The sequence below is a fragment of the Condylostylus longicornis genome, unplaced genomic scaffold (genome assembly GCF_029603195.1).
Source record: "Condylostylus longicornis isolate FDR11 unplaced genomic scaffold, ASM2960319v2 ptg000043l, whole genome shotgun sequence".
Classification (NCBI taxonomy): domain Eukaryota; kingdom Metazoa; phylum Arthropoda; class Insecta; order Diptera; family Dolichopodidae; genus Condylostylus; species Condylostylus longicornis.
The window spans coordinates 142,195-158,395 of NW_026578012.1; the positions used below are offsets into that span (position 1 = coordinate 142,195).

Here is a 16,201-nt window from a genome sequence, read left to right on the forward strand (position 1 = left end):
GTTTACACAATACGGTCGGTAATAATATCTGTTAGGAGTGTGATTCTGAATGTTGCAAAGCAAATATTAAATAATATCAAATTAAATGTGAATTCATATGAGAATTCATTAAAATTTTTTCGAAATTCTTTAATATCACCATTGGTAATTTAAAATTTTCAAAATAAATTCATTAAACTAGAAAATATATTCATGTAGGTGGCGTCATAAACATTCTGAAAATTAAAATTTTTTCAACAAAAATAACATTAATTGTCTTTCTAAATTGTCTAGAATGTATGAATTATGGACGATTTAATTTTTGGGCTTTAATAAAATTATAATATTGTAAAAAATATTTTCAATCTTAAATTAAAATGAGAGGTTAATGAATTAATCATGCAATTTATTTAAGATTCTTTAAGGTATCTGAAGTCAAATGATAAAAACTTTAAAAATTTGTCAAATCTAGCCGATTTCATTAAAGTTTAATAGATTTTTTTAAAGCAATTACTGAGTATATTTTACATTGCAGTACAAATTAACATCTTGTATCAAAATTATGACTCTCTTTGCCTGCTGAATTTAAAGCAATAATGTTAAACGCAGCATAAAATTTTTCTCAATCTCTCATTATTTTTAGAAGCAAAATCTCTCACTATTTGCATAATAGTAATATTAGTTCTCATCGGTATTCAAAGTGCTTGTTGCGAGTATTTTACATTTAAGACAATTGAATGCTAATGTTAAATCAGGTTATGAATATTATCTGTTATTTGTCTCTGCCTGTTATTTGTTTAATGATTAAAAGAATTTTAATAGATTATGACCTTAAAAAATTTTTTTTAATTCTTAACAAGTTCGAATTCCAACAATTACGATGTCAAATATTTAAATACATACATATAAGCAAATATAATTATTTACACATTAAAAAATTTTTCCAAAGATATTTTCAATTACAAAGAATTTGTGTTACTTTATTTCCGTTTAAAGTTGGCACACACTAGGAGATACACTTAAAATTCTCTTTATCATGCCCCATCATAGAGAAATAAAAATATTATCAAGTAATATGATGAAAAGTGAAAACTTCTTTCTAAATTTTAATAAGAAAATTTTTCACTTTTTATAAAATTTTTACTAGAAATTTAAAAGTTTTCTTTGATAATAATTAAAATTTGAAGAAATAAAAGAAAAACTTTTCAAAAATTAAATAAAAAATTCTTTTACAAAGTCTACAAAGGACTTTTATATAAGAACTTCTGGATATTTTCTAAATATTTTAAATATTCTTCAATGGAAAGTTCAAGGAAATTCAAGGTAAAAATATTTTTATCTTAAATTACAAATATATTTTCTTAGTTCGTATGTAGTTTTGTAAGTCAAAAGTAAAAAAAACAAGCAAAAGAATGAATTCTGACAAGTTATAAAAATAAGTTCTAAATATTTGTAAGACTGAAAATAGTGGTACATGTCCGAAAAAATTTTTTAGAAATTTGGTCGAATTTTTATTTAGTTATTTAATTTTAGAAGAAAAGCATAGTATGTGCAACATTTGCTTTACACAAGTGTCCTAAAAATTTCAAGAAATCCTGTTTTTCTGCAAGTTTTTAATCTATTTTCTTTGTTTAAGTTAAACTCGGTCTTACAATGAATGATTTATATAAGTCTAAGTAATTTGAGAATTACCATTTTCAACAGACACATCTGACACATTTTTGATTTGCCTCGCATTTGCTGAATTATATCGACATTTTTACAGTCGAGCGAGGATCTTGTTGTTGTTTTTAACAGTAAATTTGACTGGCATGATCATATAAATTTAATGACATCTAAAATCTTTCTTAAACTCAGAACTCATTGGAGATTTTTTTCGGTTTTTCTTCAGGTGACTAGGATTAAGTTGATACAAATTCTATAGTTCTGCACTTTTTCCATTCTAATATCATTTTCAGTGTCTGTACCAAATTTACCGCCAATAGATGAAAATTTGACAAGATCTCAGATGGAAAATTAAATTTTTGCCCAATTGCTGCTTCGTTGAATATCTAAATTTGAGATGTGAAATTTACTAAACTATTTAACAGGATTCTTGATGATGATTGTTCGAAATATCTTCGTAACAAAATCAGGAGGGGTAGGTTGATTAGGTTATAATTTGCGAAATACCTAGGCATACTGGACATCGTAGATATCTGCCATTTTCTGTGAAAATTGTCTTCTCTATGAAATAGTCTCTTCGTACTAGTTAAGAGAGTGAAGAATTCTCGAGTATATAATAGGTTGTGCAAGCAATATTTTGTTAGCATCAACTAAGACAGTTATCATTAAATATTAAGCTTTCATATTCTATAAAATTTAAAAATTTTATTTTACAATCTTCTTAATTATATTTTTTTCTTTTATATTTAGTTTTAAGATTAACTTAATTTGTAATTAAGGTATTAGACCAACTTTTGATCAAATAATTCTGTGTGGTATAGCTGACAAGTACATACAGCGTCGGATCATTCATATATGCAAAGTAAGCATATGCAATGAGCGCCAGAAAATATGGGCGCAGTTATTATATGCAATATTTAATATTTATTGCATATTGTTTATTACACAGGAAACCACAGCTCAGATCCGAGCCTGAGTACATACATTGTTGTTCACAAGGTATTTGATATTAGATAGAGGTTGAAGAAAAAATTAGAATGCCATGGAATTTATTTTGAATAAGTCAATGCGGCCTCAACTGTTTCATTCCATAATGCATTCTGAATCCTTCCACAATATTTTACTCCATTACTTAAATTAATTTGCTCCATAAAATTGCTTTCAAAATTTAAAAATCTATTAAAACATACTTAAGGAAATTAAATAAGGATAATATATATTTTAATTGTTGCACCAACAATAATAAAAAAAAAACAAAAAGAATTTTTTATAATAAAATAAGGTGAAGTAGACTTTTTTTGCTAATTAACAGGAAGTTGGAATTTTTTTTTATTATTTCCAACTTATTTTCTATATTATAGTTATTTATTATAGTTTCCACCTCTCATAGTTTATATAGAATTTAAAAATATAAGAATGCGAAACTTTCCTTTCTTTTAAAAATAGTTTCTTGCTTTTTTTTTTAATTGAAAATTACAAAAGAAATTCTTTCAATTGTTCTAAAGAAGAAAAATAAATAAAAAAATAAATTAAAACATTTAAATAATAAAAAAAAAAAAAACAAAAGTGTAAAAATTTTTTTGCATATAAGACCTATTCAGTTTCCTATACAACAATTTCTGAGTCAATTCACATACATTATACAATTGCTGGTTTTATTGCAAAAGGTTATCAAATAAGTTCTTTATAAAATTTTAAATTTTAAAAATTTAGCTGGAAATTTGTGGGTTGCTCACAAAAATACTAAAAATAATACAGAGAATTTTAGTTTTTAGATCGTAGTAAAATAAAAATATTACAACAATTGTTTATTTTTCAGCGGAATGAATCGATTAAAGAGTTGTTCCCAAAGAAGTTCTATAACAAAAACCAGTTACGGTCCCAGTTACGGTCTTTCTGTTCTCACAAGTTGCTTGAGTTCATCAGGAGCTTGGGTCTCTAGTGTGTGTTGTATGGCATGTCTTGCACTCGGGGATGGGGGGGGAGGCCCACAATAACTTCTTATACGTGGTAGCGAAGCACTGTCGCCTCCATCATACCAAAAAGCATATCAAAAAGTCTCCCAAATTTCCGCTTAGAACACATTTGCTCCTAATTTATTTAAAGGAAGTGTATAATCTGACCCAAATATCGGAAAGAGTTGCTATATTCAATGTCGTTTAATTTTTCTAATGCAAGTAATCATTTAAAGCTACCTAAGAAAGATAACGTTGTGCTATCGTCAGTTGAGATCAAAACTATTCTTTATCATTAGATTTTAGTCTACTACATAGATTACAACTTGTGTTTGTGTTCTAAAATATGTAAATCAAAGATAATCCTGTTTATGGCTATATCTGTTAAATCCATATCTACAAAACATCTCTTTTGTGTTTGAGCAGAAATATTCTATTTGCCATGGATATTATACTTGTGCATAGGAAATTTGTTTTCAATAACTGGAATAGATAAGTTTCTATTCTCTTTCTTATATTATTTTATCGCTCTCCTATAATACGTTAAGAATGTGACTTATGACACTTTTCATCTAACGTAACCTTACTGTGAGTAAAATATCACCGAAATAACGCATAATTTTAAAGAGAATTCATTTATTTTTATATTCTGTTGAATTCTCTTAAAAATTATTTTATTCTTACAACTACAAATATGAAGTTTATCCTTTACACAATCATTGTGTGTACAGTTGAATTTTATTAAATTCATTCATTGTTGTACCGTGATTTCTATAAAATATTTTCAATATCAAATACTTTTGTCAACACTCATCCTATAACTAAATTAAATATTTATGCACGTATAGATATTATCTTTACACATTTTGCTCAAATTTCCAATTACTAATAATATTTAACTTCTTCTGTTTGCCAAAGTAATTAAATATAACAGAATTTATTCTGCTCAGACTTAAACGGTCCAATATCCTACAAAGAAGAAACTATTAAATACAGCTTTAATAACTCTTTTTCATTCACAATACAAAAATTTATATGGGGGTGTAATTAAATGTTATTATTTGAAAATGAATTATGTATTTAGAATGAATACACAACAACAAAAAAATTGTTAATGGAACTGAGCAGAAAAACAAAAAAATAAAAAAAAAATTATCCTTGTTGTTAACTACATTTTGTTATGTAACTGTATATAGGTTTTTGTTGTTATCAATTCTTATATAGACATTTTATTTTATTTTTTGTTTTCTGTATGCTTTGTTGATAATTACAATAAAAAATTATTTAATAATAGTAATGAGAAAGACGTGTTTTGAAATTATAAAAAATAATGTAGAAATGAATTTGTTCTATAGCTGCTACGTACATATACAAGGAGGCATAAGAATTGAAATTCTTTTTTACCGACCGTATTGTGTAAACAATAGGTAGGTTATGTGATGGCAACAAATTTTGCATATCGAGTTTTCGGTGGGAACGTACTTCTCCATAGTAGGGAAGTGTAAATAAACTATTTTTAGCAACCTGTCGGTCTGTCGGTCTGTCGGTCTGTCGGTCTGTCGGTCTATCGGTCTGTCGGTCTGTCGGTCTGTCCGTCTGTCGGTCTGTGTGTGCACGCGTGTATCTCAAGTTCGGCTGAACCGATTTTGATGAAATTTTATATGTAAGTTTGTTTCCACCATGGCACGGATCGATCAACTTTTGGTATATATCAGGCCTCGGGAACTGCATTTTTTGGCGGGCCTGTTTTACATTTTTGAACATTTTGAAGAAAATATTCAACCGATTTACTTGAAATTTTATATATAAGCTCAGCTCGACCGTCCGCAAAAATTCGTATGTTTTGGAAGAAATCAGGCATCGGCAACTAGACGTTTACTACGGGCCAAATATACATTTTTGTGTATATAAAGAGAAATAATCAACCGATTTCATTGAAATTAAATATATGAACTCCTCGTATTAAAACAATGAACATAAAAATTTTTTGGAAAGATCAGGGCTCGAAAACGGATTTGCGGGCCGATTTTACATTTTTCACCATTTTAAAGTAAGTATTCAACCGATTTACTTAAAATTTCATATATAAGCTTTGCTCAATCATACGCAAAAATTCCTAACTTTTGGAAAGATCAGGCATCGGCAACTAGACGTTTACTACGGGCCAAATATACACTTTTGTGTATATAAAGAGAAATAATCAACCGATTTCATTGAAATTTAATATATGAATTTCTCATATTAAAGCAATGAACATATAACTCTTTTGGAAAGATCAGGGCTCGAGAACTGATTTGCGGGCCGATTTTACATTTTTCACCATATCCACAGAACAAATTGATGGAATTTCTTGAAATTTGATATTTGAGTTCTGGTTGTTACCGAAACTAACTGGCGAGCATTTCAGGGAATTCGGGTAGCACAAAGCGAAACTCTACTAAGAGCCAAATTTACATTTTTCTAAGTATGTTAACTATAGGCTTACTAATGTCCTAAAAATTGGAAAGAAGTATTTAACAGACATTTTTATAATATTCTGCAACACTTTCATTTAACTAGACAATACACAATGCGGTCGGTTATGTGCTGACCACATCAGATTTTTTTTTAATTATATACAATTCAGCATACAATTTTTACAATATATTGTAAAAAAATTGTTAAAAAAAAGAATGTGGTAAAATTAATATGTACAAGTATGTAATTAGAATTTTGATCAGACCACCTAAAAATTTCAGTAAAATCTTAATAAAATTATATTGCCTCACAATACACGTGAAGAGCTGTAACATGAGTATATGAAATATATAATTATAATTTATGATTTAGATTTTGATAAATGAAAATAATTTCATAGTAAGAAATAAGATAATTAAATATAAAATTAAAATATTCACTAATAGATTGCCATAACTTTTCTAAGATATCTTTAATTGTTATACATAATTATTTTAAAAAACAATAAACTTTATGCAATGTGATAATTGAATTCATAATAGTTATAAGTGGTTAAGTCTAAGTTAAACGTAGAACTAATTAGAAGGTAATAAACTCATGAGTGTATTCAAATTATATTAAGAAATTATTTTTTGTATAGATTAAAATTGAAATTAGAATTATTGGAAGATTATTCAATAGTATATGCTTACCTTTAGCTCTTATTAAAATTTTAGTTTATAAATTATTAAACGCTAATTGTAAATAAAGATAAATAGGGCCAACGTTTTGTAAAGTGGCACTTTTCTTTTGAACAAGCGAAAATCTTCGTTTTCAATAATGACCTAGGTATTACATTATTGTTGAGTTATTTTCATTATAATACCAAAATATTTCAAATCATTGCATACATTTAGGATGAGCAAAATAAAAGATGAAAAGAAACGTTAATATAATTACTAAATTGGACGGCTAAGTTATTGACTTAATGAAAAATAATTAAATTTGATGGCATAGCATATTTCGTTAACTTCTTGCTGTTATAGAAATTTGGAAAAGCTTGCAGTTTCCAAAGTAAAAGGCGCTGAAAATTCAAATTTTAAATTCAACTCCTTCAACTTACCGTCATTTTGTCATTTCAAATATTGTCTGTAATTTATTGGTGCTGAGACCTAACGGGCAATATGATATCATGCATGTGTATCAGCATTTTTACGGATAAGTCAGGTAACGATAAGTGCACTGGAAGCAAAGAGTTTTACTTTTAAAACGGTCCAGAATTGCAGGTGATTTCGAAATTGGCTTAATCTGGAGCTCCAGGTTATAACGGAATGAGCAGATGGAAGAGCTCGAAATTTATGGAGTTATTTCCTACCTGAAAGGGAGGACCTAGAATGCCTCTGAAAACAGAATAATAAATTTCATTACCTTCGCCATACATATTAATTCAAATTTATAATTGAATAAAAACTAAAAAATAAAATTTTGCAACAAATTTTTCTATTTTTATTTTAAAAAATTAATTATTTTCAATTAGTGAAGAACCATATTGTGGCACATTATAAACAATTTTCTATAATAAGTACCAGAAGTTAGGGAAATTAGACTGCAATGAATTGAAAATTTGAAGAAAAAAATTAGTTTTATTTTGAAACATCTGATCTTTTATTAATAATTATTAATTGTTATATTGTACATAGATACAAGCATTCTTCGAAGAAATTTTTTCCTATAATGTTCTTAAAATTAAAATTTTGAAGATTTTTAATATTAAACACAACACATGTGCTGCAAGAAATTCAATTTTGAATTTATAGTTCTACAATATTTCTTCTTTTTATTGAAATTCTCAAAATTCGCGAAATGATTGCATATTAAATCTTTGCATAAATGGTTCTGCGTTTAAAAAGTAATAGCGATTTTCATCATGAAGATTGTTTCTTTGATGAACGTACGGATATGAAAAATAAATTCAGTACCTATGATAAATGATGCTTTCAATTCAAGAGTTTTATATGTTTTGTGTGAGATATGTGAATATTTTCCAATAATTTCAGATATGAACTTTAAAAAAATTTCATTTTAAATTTGTGATTCATTTTACCGTAATCACATTTTCAAATTAAATAGCATTTTAAATGAAAGAGTAATATAACTTGGGTCTATTTGAAATTAATATGAAATTACGTTCCCGCAACAATACTTATAGGCGAAAGTAAAATGCATTGTCAAAGGACCTCAATGAATAAGCAGATCCATATTAAAATATACTTGATTTTTTTAATTAAATCAGACGAATACTAACAATACTAGAATTCAATTGTATTAGGAAGAGTGCGATCACAGTCATTTTCAGTTTATTAATTAAGAGAATTTAATGAGTAATTGAACCGAAAGCCCTTATGTTATATTACGAATATTGAATATGAATTTACTCTCATTCCTCAACTTTATTTACAAACTAATATAAAAACCCTCTTGTTCATTACGAACAACAAATAATTAAAGATTTTTAATTAAATTAAATTTTATTGGATCAATTGTATTTACTTACTGTCTTAATTTCCTCTATAATTACTTTTTTTTTTGCAATATCATTTAATTACAAAAAACAAAAAAAAACAAACAGTAAAAGTTAGTAAGATGACCTTAATTTTCACTTTTATTTCCATTTTAAATTAAAAATTAAATAAACTTTAGACTCACCTAGTTGTCATCAATTATTATATTATGGTAAACGTAAGAGGCAAGGACATATTTATACATATATCTACTTACATTTACATTATATGACATCATACATAATGTATGAATACAAAAATTAAAATACTTACAATGTAGCAGAAATTATTATTGAAAATTAAACAATTCGAAGTAATAACACTGCAATCATAGGATATATTACTGGAATTATAACACTTGTTTAATTAATATGAGAGGAACTTGAATTTTATATGAAAAGAAACTCTAATTATTAAAAATTTTAAAATTTTAAGTCCCTATAGTAAATTAAATCGGGTCTCTTTGCAAAGAAACTACCTCTGAAATGGTCCTTCATAAATCATATGTCAATAACTAATGAGATCATACGAAATATTCTAACAATATTGAAAATTTATTGAATTTCTTTTTCCAATATCGAAGGACTGATTCACAGGAAAGTAGAATTAAGTTTTATTCGGCCAAAAAAATCAAATTTGCTTGCGAAGTATTAGTAACGACAAGACTATTTCATAACACTATTACGAATTCTTAAATATATTTATAAAAAAATATGAACACGTAATCAAAACAAAAGTTAATTTTTCCTTTTTTTCTTCTCCTCCTTCTCTCTCTCTTTTACTCTCTTCTTTACCATTTATTAACATTCACCTTCTCTGTTATTCTCATTTGATTTCTCCTATTAGTCTGTAATTTGTTATTAAGCAATATACAATAAATTTAATGGATAATGTCCAAGTGGGATATTATTTATTTGAAGAATATCTTGCTGAGGCAGGATAATTAATAATACTTTAGACTTCCTATGTGAATTAATTAAAAATATTGTGTTGTTACTTGCATGAAATTCCTTGCATTACATAAAAACAATAATCCAATTTAAGAGTATTTTGTGAATTTTTACGAGAATAATGTGTACGTTAATACACACACATATATGTATACATAGAATGGTATAACAAATTAATTAATGTAATTAAAACAATATAAAAAAGAGCTTAAAGTTTTTTTTATTGTTTTTTTAGCTTGCTTCAACGCCTATATTCTTTCTTTGTTTTCAGTTAAAAAATTGAATTGGTAAAGGATACAAAATAAAATTATGGAAAGAAAATTCTGATAATTAATAACAGTTTTCATGTATGTACGAATGAGTTCATAAAGGTAGATGGAATTATTGAAATTTTTTTCTTAAAGTTGAAATTAAATCTGATCCTTTTAATTTTTGGTAATCTTCGGTCATTTGCTCAGAAATATTTCATTGTTGTATTTAAGGAATATTAAATTTTACAGATGGAAAAAATATTTTGAATTTACTTGCGTCAGAAGATTACATGGTCGACAATTTTGGAAAAACTTATTCGCTTATTCGAATTCCTCTTCTCCGAAGCTATTCGAAAAAAAAAATATTTTTAACTTTTGTGACTCACTTTGCATGTTGGCAGGATGATGATAAACATGGATTTAACAGAATAATTTTTACAAATTTGACGCCGTTCATTTCTAAGATTATTTCTTCTTTGGAATGAACAAGTTGATACAATTATTTCTTTGAAAATATTCAATAAATTCTATATCAACATCCAAACAGCCTGCGGGTTTTTCACTTTACTCTGGCTCATTTTTCATCGGACAAATCGTTGCAGTTGCTATACTATGAAATACTAAGAAGTCATGTTCTTCTAATTTAATTATGAGTACAGAACCTTTAGCGTGAACAGGAGAGCCAACAAATCGCTTCAGGTACTCGATGTGCTGCCTCGTGTTAATGATTCCATATACGAATATTATATACGAACAAAATATGATAGCATATATACGAACCAACAAATATAGCTTAAAAACAATTATATTTAAACTCGAGACTGGCAAAACTGTCGTTCATCAGATTGACATCAGATTGGCAAGTCATAAATTGTATATTAGGGTGGATATTCAAAATTTAGTACACTACTAACTTAAAACCTCAACAACCGTACAGCGAAACTATTTGTTTTTGAGTTATTCTTATGTCTTTATGAGTATCATTACCCATCGTACATTCACCGAGATCATAGGCTATAATTTATAAATACTCAACAATCTTTTACTTTAATTCTGTTACGCATAAATTTTCACTATAACCCAATAATCCTTACATAATTTTTTAAAAATTTTTAACGCATATAAAGAAAGTCACAATTTTTAATGGATGAAATCTTTCCAACACCATTGAATAAACATTAAGGAATTTTTTTGATTTTCACAGGAAACAAAATTAAAAAAAAAATCAATAAATTTGGAAAACAAAAAAAAGTCCTGTTTTCTTTTTTTTTGTTTCAAGATGACGGAATCAAATGACGAATGCATCATTCTGTCGAACATGCTATCAATAACATTTGAATTTCTGAAGCATTAGTCATGTAAATCCCAATTTTTGTTCTTATGTTTTTTTGTTTTCCTGATTGTCTTCAACAAAACAATTTTTTTTTTGTTTTCTCTTTTTTCCGGCTTTTATTTATTTATTTTTCTTTTTTGATTAAAATCCATTCAGAATCCATTAAGAATCATCAGAAAAACAAAAAACATTTTTTTTTATTTTTTGGTATTGTCTTTGAGCTTTTTTACCTTGACATTTCATTCACAAATATGATGAATGAAGATTAGCTTTAGGGTGTTAGCAAAGAACAACAAACGAATAAAATGGAAGCAAGAGGAAAAAAAAAACCAAAAATTTCAGATCAAAATATTCAAGATGATGCGTTAAAGAAATTTCATCATGATGTCCCAAAAATTTGTGAGTTGTTTACGTGTACAGGCACCATAAAATATGAATTTCATTTTTGAATATTTTTTTTGATACTCGCATGCTCTGTCGTTTGTGTGTGTAGATTATTTTTATTTTTATTCCCATATAAATCAAGAATCCTTATAAGATCTTTTTATTTTAATGCCGTCTCGTATTAAAGGATTTTGATTTTTTGTTATTTTTTTTTTTTTGTTCACTTACTTATTTTTTTCTGTTAAGAATTTTTTGGGAATGTGTAAATAATATTATAATAATGAGAAGACAAGTTCATTTTTAAGATTATTTTATGATGATATGGTTTGAAAAATTAGAATTTGATCGAATTATGATTTGAACTGTAAATCCTTGTTGTATTTGCTTAAAAATATAATAATGTGAATGTTATGTTGACTGTTATGCATAATAATGATGTTGTGTCAAGAACAATATTATTTTTCATTTTTTATAATTAAAATTTCTTCGAATACCAAGATTGTGTAGAACATATAAACAAATAGAATTTTATAAACTCCATGATCGTAAAATTAATTTCGATTTTCCATGTTTTATTTTGGGAATAAAGACACTTTTATATTGATTTATTTTTAAAATTATTGTTACTAATTTTGGAATATTTCGGGTTTTGTTAATTAAATTTAGCTTAATGGGTATTTTAGAAATGAAATTAATAAAAACTTAATCCACGGGATCTCCCGTCGTTAATGCATTTGAATTTGCAAGAGGGTTAGTCAATTTAGTTTTTTGGCTATCTCAAAAAACTAATTAAACAAACATTACTCTGAAAAATTAATCTAAGATCGAGTATAAAACTGTAGGATATAGACAATTGGTATCAGCAAATAGCGTCACGCTTATTTGGGTGCTTAGCCACAATGTCCATGTGGGTAACGAGGTTGCCGATAGGCTGTAACGGAAGAAATCTGGAGTTAACTTTATACGTCCGCTGCCTTTCTGTGAATTGCCTTTTTCTGCCATGAAATCTAGGCTTATCTGCTTGCTTGGGGCGGAATGCCGTCATGCGAAGGTATTTCTTCCATTCTCCCCTCTTGCGCAGATTTTATGGCCTCGGTGACAAAACTTGCGTTCACATTCTTTGCAACAATCCAGTCCGGCGCCTCAATTGCCTTGTGCAGGGTTTTTTGGGTGTTCGATAGCTGCAGTCGAATTCACTTAGGGATATCTTCAATTTTATAATTGGAACAGGGGTATTGCAGGTGAGAGCGTAGGACACTACAACAAGTCACGAATGGCTGCGGTGACCTAGTAAAATATTTCGAATTTATTGCAGTATAACAACTTGTATGTCAAACCAAATCTTTATTGTAAAATTAATTTTTAATCTGTTACTAAGTCGTTATTATTATAAGCATTTACATTTTTCTAAAATTTATTAATATAACTCAAATAAATCAAGCCAGTTTATGAATCTATAAAAGTTTAAGGTAATGTTAACTTGAGAAATTTTATGCTTAAAATAAGTCGCATACTTTATGCTCATATTGAAATTTATTATTCAATTTTCTCGTTGAAATCAAAACTAATAAAGCATTTACTTTATTTCACTTTATTCATTTAACTTACTCTTTCAACACATAAATATTATGGTACTTTCTCTTATAACAGCAATTTTATAAATTTTTATATAAGAAACAAGAGAACTTGGAATAGCTTTAAAACAAAAATTTAATTCTACTTTTGTTCTAAAAAAAACATTTTTTTTGTATGTTCTGAATCCAAAATATTGAAGAAAACAATTTAAGGATCATGTAATCTGATTACATAATATTTTAAAGTATCATTTGTATTCATGAAATTTGTTCTTTACTGTTCTCCCTATATACTTTGACATTCACATTTTTTTCTCCATGTTATCTATCCTTTTTCTTTCATAATCTTTTAAATAATTGTTATACATGATTTTTATATTTTAGAAAAAGAAACAAAATCATTTTAAAATCTTTGAAAATCTGTAATGTAACCATAACTGAAATGATTAACATTAAGTAAAATATAAAATGCAGATATACACACATTCATACACACATATAATTTTAACTTTTGTTCATAGAATCATTGGTATACCGTTATAAAGGGTTCCTTATAACCATAAAATCATTTTTGTTTTTTTATTATTTTGATTTTTTTTTTTTCTTTCTTTCCATATACCCAATTGTATTAAATTCCAAAGTCACCGTAACAATAATGATAATGAAAATTACAATAATAAGAGTAATATGACATTTAGTATTCAAAAAAAAAAAAAATTGGTAACACAAATAGAACAAAGTGTATTAAGTGTTAACATACACACATACATAGATTCATATTATATAAACAAAAAAATTATACTCTCGATTCTTTAAAGAATTAAAAAGTTAACAAGAAAATTGCAAGTCATTTAAGAAAAAATTCCAGTGAGAATTTTTATTTTCTCGATTATCAATGGAAAGTAGAAATAAATATTGACACAATTTTTTATACAAAATAATTAAAGGAAAATTGCAGTAATTATTTTGATAGAACGTCGGTTATTCAACAAGCAAATGTAAAACCCAATCTTTAAAGATTTCCCACGAAATTACCCACGAAATTACCCACGAAATTTGATACTGAATATTAGGATATTAGAATAATCTTAAACAACAATTCTAGTCGAACCCATGCATAAAGAAAATTATTGGGTAGGTAAACACAATCAAATCATTTAATAAATTTGCATAATTTTAGGCTAACAAATATTAATATCAGCTTAAAATAAATTTTTCAACAAAATTACAGATTATAATTAAAATATACCCTTCGAAATCGAATAATTTAGATTATAGAATTAATCTTAAAATTCAGCATATTCTAATAATGCGATGACCAGAAAAATAAAACTACCCTTTTTAGCTTTACTAATCCTGAATTTCTAAGAAATATTTTTACATAACTTAAGAATTGAGTCGAGAAATTTACGTTGAATATGGTTTTAATACCAAATTCAATTCACTGGAATACACCTTTTATGCAAAACAAGAAAAAAAAAAAATTATTACTAAAAAATAATCAAAATTTTTTAACCTTTGGTCCCTTATCAAAAAGTCAATATTAAAATTAATATATGCAAAAAAAAAAGAAAAGGTTGAACAAAATTATAATATTAATAGGGATACGCTATGGAATTTACTTATATACATAATATATTAAATCTTTAAGTCTACTCACATATACACTCACATATTAGAGAATAGAGTTTTAGTAATTAATACAATTCTTAAATATCTTTAACCCTTATTGTTAAAAAAACAAAGGAAATGGCAGTAGAATTTTTGCATTCATCTAACATAACATATAAGTTAAACCACTTTATTAATTAGGAACGTGTTAATGTTATTATAAATTTTTTTTTTTGCTATTTAAATATTGAGGAAATTGTATATAAACGATAAGAATATTTTTTGGTTTCCTGCTTGGGAATAATTTTTTTTTCTTTACGTGATTATAATATTATGTACAACTACGTTATTATATAAGGAAGATTATCAAGAATGTTTAAATAAAGGTTTAAGGATTAAAATAATGTGTTAAGTAACTAAAATAATTAAAAATGGATAATAAAATTGTAATGAAATTGAAAGAGGGGGGGGGGGGGGGGGTGGGATCTATAGTGGTTTATAATAACAAAAAAATATTTTGATAATTTTACGAAAATTACCTAAGTATATAAAGATATCTTTGAATATTACTTGTATATGAATACATAATTGAAGTTTCCAGCTCTAAAGTAAAATCCCATAGAAATAGTTGGGTTAGAAAGAAAAAAATTTTTAAGCTATAAAATGAATTTTTAATATTCTATAGGTAGAAATTTTAGCTAAGGACTTTCATATTTCTTTTGTATTGAAATATAACAAAAGTTAAGTCAGAATTTGTAAGTAGCTACTATAGAAGTAAATTTGGACACGTACAAAAGGATATTTAAATTGTTATTTCAAAATCATAAAAACATTAAAATGATGAAAAAATAAAACCAAATAGCTAGTTGTGTTGTGAATTTAATTAATAAAGATTTAAAAATTTTCTAGCGAAAATACAAATTTGCTTACTAAATTGGCACTAATCCTAAAGTAAATAAAATTTGGACCAAATCAATGATTTGTAAATCTGAAAAAATAATTTTTAAAACACAATCTTCTATTTTAAATATTTTTATTAGTATATAAAAATTATTTTATGCAATATAAAAATATTGCATATTTTTGGGGGAGAAAAAAAAATTTTAAGGAAAATTTAACATTCCGTCGAATTAAACGATTAATTTCGAAAGTTTGAATATATAATTATATTTTGTGTTGGAAAGACATTTACTGTTTGCTTTCTGCCTTTATAGAAATTCGGAAAACCCTTGCCGTTTTCGAAATATAAAATACCGACGATTAAAATTTTACTAAGTGAGGCGATAAAATTTTAAAAAGGAAAGAAGGTGCAAAAAACAATTTTCTTGTAATAAACTTAATCATTCATTAGTGTCCGTATGAAATGAATAAGGCTTAGTTTAGCTAAGGATTAAGTCATGTCCGATTCTTTTGAATTAATTAATACGCAAACCTAACCAATATAAAGTGTTAATCCAATTTTAAATTTTCAATTTAATTTTCATATAGTTATTTTATTATTT

The 16,201-nt window shown here is 26.4% G+C and overlaps 1 protein-coding gene across 1 annotated transcript in view; it reads left to right on the forward strand.

Annotated features, from left to right (window-relative positions):
* Window positions 1-16,201, forward strand: part of LOC129610038 (putative uncharacterized protein DDB_G0277255) — a 183,390-nt gene that overhangs the window by 107,876 nt on the left and 59,313 nt on the right. The gene's annotated exons all lie outside the window — the stretch shown is intronic.